This window comes from Heterocephalus glaber, unplaced genomic scaffold (assembly GCF_053883595.1).
Source record: "Heterocephalus glaber isolate CG9 unplaced genomic scaffold, H.glaber_assembly_v1.0 deba00001449, whole genome shotgun sequence".
Lineage (NCBI taxonomy): Eukaryota > Metazoa > Chordata > Mammalia > Rodentia > Bathyergidae > Heterocephalus > Heterocephalus glaber.
Genome location: NW_028258300.1, coordinates 287,459 through 291,498, shown reverse-complemented (window position 1 = coordinate 291,498; position 4,040 = coordinate 287,459). Strand labels below are relative to the sequence as shown.

The 4,040-nt window shown below is 43.2% G+C and overlaps 1 pseudogene; it reads left to right on the top strand.

Annotated features, from left to right (window-relative positions):
• Nucleotides 1-1,691: 1,691 nt before the first annotated feature.
• On the top strand, nucleotides 1,692-2,269 carry LOC106008627 (neuronal acetylcholine receptor subunit alpha-5 pseudogene; annotated as a pseudogene).
• The last annotated feature ends 1,771 nt before the right edge of the window (nucleotides 2,270-4,040 follow it).

Here is a 4,040-nt window from a genome sequence, read left to right as displayed (position 1 = left end):
ACATTCCCAGCCCTGTATTATTACATTATATTCTTTTATATGGATGTGTCTGTCTTTCCTACTGTAAAGAGATAAAACATGCTTTTAGAAAATATTGGTAAAATTTGGTATTCTGGAGAAGGAGTACAGTATGTTGAAAGAACCCTGCCCCTTTGTAAGGCTGGTGATTCACACACGTATAACTGTTAGGTTTCAGACAGGAGTCGAGGCTGCTGATAGGGTGATTGGCTGCTCATGAGCGGGTGGATGGAAATCTGGCATGAGCCACAGCCCTTTCATGTCCGGGAGCACTGGGTCTTCAGGTTCTGCCTTGGCTTTATCTTACCCTCAGACAGGAGGGTTTGTTGCTATAATCACTGCCTTTACCTCCATGTCTACCCAGCCCTCCCATTTTACAAAGAATACAAAGCTTTTTTGTCATGCTAAAAATTAGTACCATTCATCTTGTTTATCTGTGTTGTGTTTAAAACTTTCTTTTAAACCATTCCCGCTGTCTGATACATATTGTTACTGACGTTTGCAGCACTATTTACTGTGGCAGGTATTTGTGCTAAGTACTTTATCACTTATTACAACCATCACCTGTGACTGCTATTTGTCTGAGGAACATTATAAATTTTTTCTTTAGGCTGCAAGCAATGCAAAGCCCAACACACACCAGAGTAAACTGTAAAAATGTTGATTGTTAAGAAATCTGGAGATAGGTGGACCAGGGTTGGTTTGGTAGATCACTGTTCCCAAAGACACAGGCTCTTGCAGGGCTTTGGCTCTTCCATCCTTGTGTATTGGTGATGTTGCCCCTCACGTCCATACAATCACTGCCATAGCAGTCACTGGCCTGTAGGAATGGAGTTCTTAGATCAATTCTGCTCGTCTGCTGGGATTATGGACTTTGCAACCTCAATGAAATTGGGATTCTTTTTGTTGTTGTCATTGTTGTTTACATGGTAGAACAAAGAAGTGGCTTTTAGGCAGGCAACCAAGGTCCATCTTGTATTACTTGCCCCATTTTACAGATGAAGAAACTGAGGCCCAGAGAAATCTTGAGTACAGTCAAACTGTAGGGACAAAACTAGGCTTCAAGTGGTCCCGTGCCCATGTGCTTCCAGTGGCTTGTGTCCCATGCCCCCTCTGCCCCTTGACACTGTCCCCCTGCCGGGCTCCTGCCAGCAGCCATGGTTGTTTGGGGTGGACTCATTTACTCTGGGGCCCGCAGCTTCATCCCACGTGGAGCGTTGGCTCCTTCAGCAGGAGACAGCACAAGCTCACTGTGACAAGGGATTATCTGAATCATCCTTTGTTGCAAAACATGAAGACAGCTTAAGGATTTATTTCAAGACTACAAAAGATGGGTTCGTCCTGTGGAGCACCTGAATGACAAAATAAAAATCAAGTTTGGACTTGCCATATCTCAGGTAGTGGATGTGGATGAGAAAAATCAGTTAATGACAACAAATGTCTGGCTGAAGCAGGAATGGATTGATGTAAAATTGAGATGGAACCCTGATGACTACGGTGGGATAGTGGTTTTATGTGTACCTTCAGACTCTCTCTGGGCCCCAGACATTGTTCTGTTTGACAATGCAGACGGAGATTTTGAAGGCACCAGTACGAAGACTGTGGTCAGGGCCAATGGCACTGTGGTCTGGACCCAACCTGCAAACTACAAGAGCTCCTGTACATAGATGTCACCTTCTTTCCTTTTGATATCCAAAACTGGTCCATGAAGTTCGGGTCTTGGACCTATGATGGATCACAGGTTGATATCAACCTCAAGGACCAAGATGTGGACAGGACAGACTTTTTTGACAATGGAAAATGGGAAATTGTGAGCGCCACAGGGAGCAAAGGAAACAGAACCGACAGCTGCTGCTGGTACCCCTACATCACATTCTCCTTCGTCACCAAGCAGCTGCCTCTTTTCTACACCTTGTTCCTGATCATTCCCTGCAGTGGGCTGTCCCTCCTCACTGTGGTTGTCTTCTACCCCCCTTTGAATGAGGGTGAGAAGATTAGCCTCTGCACTTCCGTGCTCATTTCGCTGACCATCTTCCTCCTGGTTATCAAAGAGATCATCCCCTCCTCTTCCAAAGTGATCCCTCTGATTAGAGAGTACCTAGTGTTCACCATGATCTTTGTGACACTGTCCATCATGGTGACCGTCTTCACCATCAACATTCACCACCATTCTTCCTCCACACACAATGCCACGGCACCCTGGGACCACAAGGTATTTCTGCACCGGCTTCCCAAGCTGCTGTGCATGTGAAGCCATGTGGACAGGTACTGCACCCCGAGAGAGCAGGCTGCAGTGGGCGGTGGGCCCGGGCCAGCCAGAAGTGCACTGGAGGCTGCGCTGGACTCCATCCGCTACATCACCAGGCATGTGAGGAAGGAGTGCGCCGTGCGTGAGGTGGTTGAAGATTGAAATTCATAGCCCAGGTTCTTGATCGGATGTTTCTGTGGACATTTCTTCTGGTTTCAATTGTTGGATCACTTGGGCTTTTTGTTCCTGTTATTTATGAATGGGCCAATATAATAATACTGGTTCACATTGGAAACACAAATAAGGGAAACTTCCCAAGGGGTTGTGGAATGAGTTTAGTTAGCAAACACATCTCTTATGGCATCTGTACAAGAATGAAAATGTAAAACTGTTTTAAAATTCAATGCAGGGGGCTGGGGATTTAGCTCAGTGGTGCCATCGCCTCCCTCACAAGCACAAGGTCCTGAGTTCGATCTTCGGTACCAAAAAAAAAAGTATCTAATAATAAAATTCAATGCAAGCTGTAGCAAATTAGTTGTTGGTAATATTGGTTTATTTTAGTAGATTGCCCATTAGAACATCTACTTGCATGGCTGAAGTAATAATGAAAAACAGCAACAAAACAGTATCCAAACTGTCCTAGAGAAAATCTAATGTTTGTATGCTGGCAAATAATACTTATAAGCACCAGTGAAGTCCCATCTTTGGAGACTGGGAAAATTCCGTTTGTATTTGAAGATAGATTTAAATTTTTTTCAGGATTTTCTGAAGGTATGTACTTTTTTTTGGTTTTGTCTCTTGAGATTGGATTCTGCTAAGTTGTCCAGGCTGGGCCCAAACACGTGGACTCAAATGATTCTCCTGCCTCAGCCTCCTGAGTAGCTGGAACTGTAGGCATGTGCCACTATGGCCTGCTAAAGTATGTATTCTAAAATTCTTCTGTCCTGTATTCACTAACAGGTAATTTTTAGTATATCATACCTCTATGTTTAGTAAGCTGACTACTCAGCAAATAAATACCTGCTGTGATGCTGATATTCTATAAACATCTTGAATAAATGAACAATGGGGACTGGAAAAAATAAATAAATAAAAAACTAGGCTTCAAATCAGATCTGTCTGCCTCCAAAGCAATTTGCTGTCACATTGTTTGCTTAGGCTAGAATTTGCTAAAAGCAGAACTGTCACAGATCCTATCAAAAGGGATTTATTACTAGAAGGGTCAGAAAAGTTGCTCTCTAACAATGACTAATGCATAATGAGGCCTCAAAACCAAGAGTCTGTGGACAATGACCATCCATGGATCCTGGGATATGATTACATGTATGTTTTGCTATTGTGGCCTAAAAAAGGAAACTGGTGAGAAAAAAAATCTTTAAAGAAAAATCTTTAAAGAAAGCAAATGTTTATAATCCTATTTTTGAAGACATCTGCAGCCTTTTAATTCTGTACTTTCCCCCTCTCTACTTTTCAGAAATGGTGAATTTCTTTCAAATGCTGCAAACTAGAAAAATGCAAAAGGATTCATCAGAGGAACCAATTTGAAAGAGCCACTATCAGTTTTTTCTCATAAGTGTAAAGCAACTGATTTGCTGCTGATAAAGTCTCTGTAAGTAGCATTATAATTAAGCACACACAAACCATTCTGTGTTTCTAAGAATACAGCTGGGCTAGCAGGAGTTGGTGACAGCATACAGACCCTGAGCGGGAGTGGCCCACTGCATTCAACTACCATGTGCAGTCTCCATGTGGCCACCAACCCATCTCTCCCGTG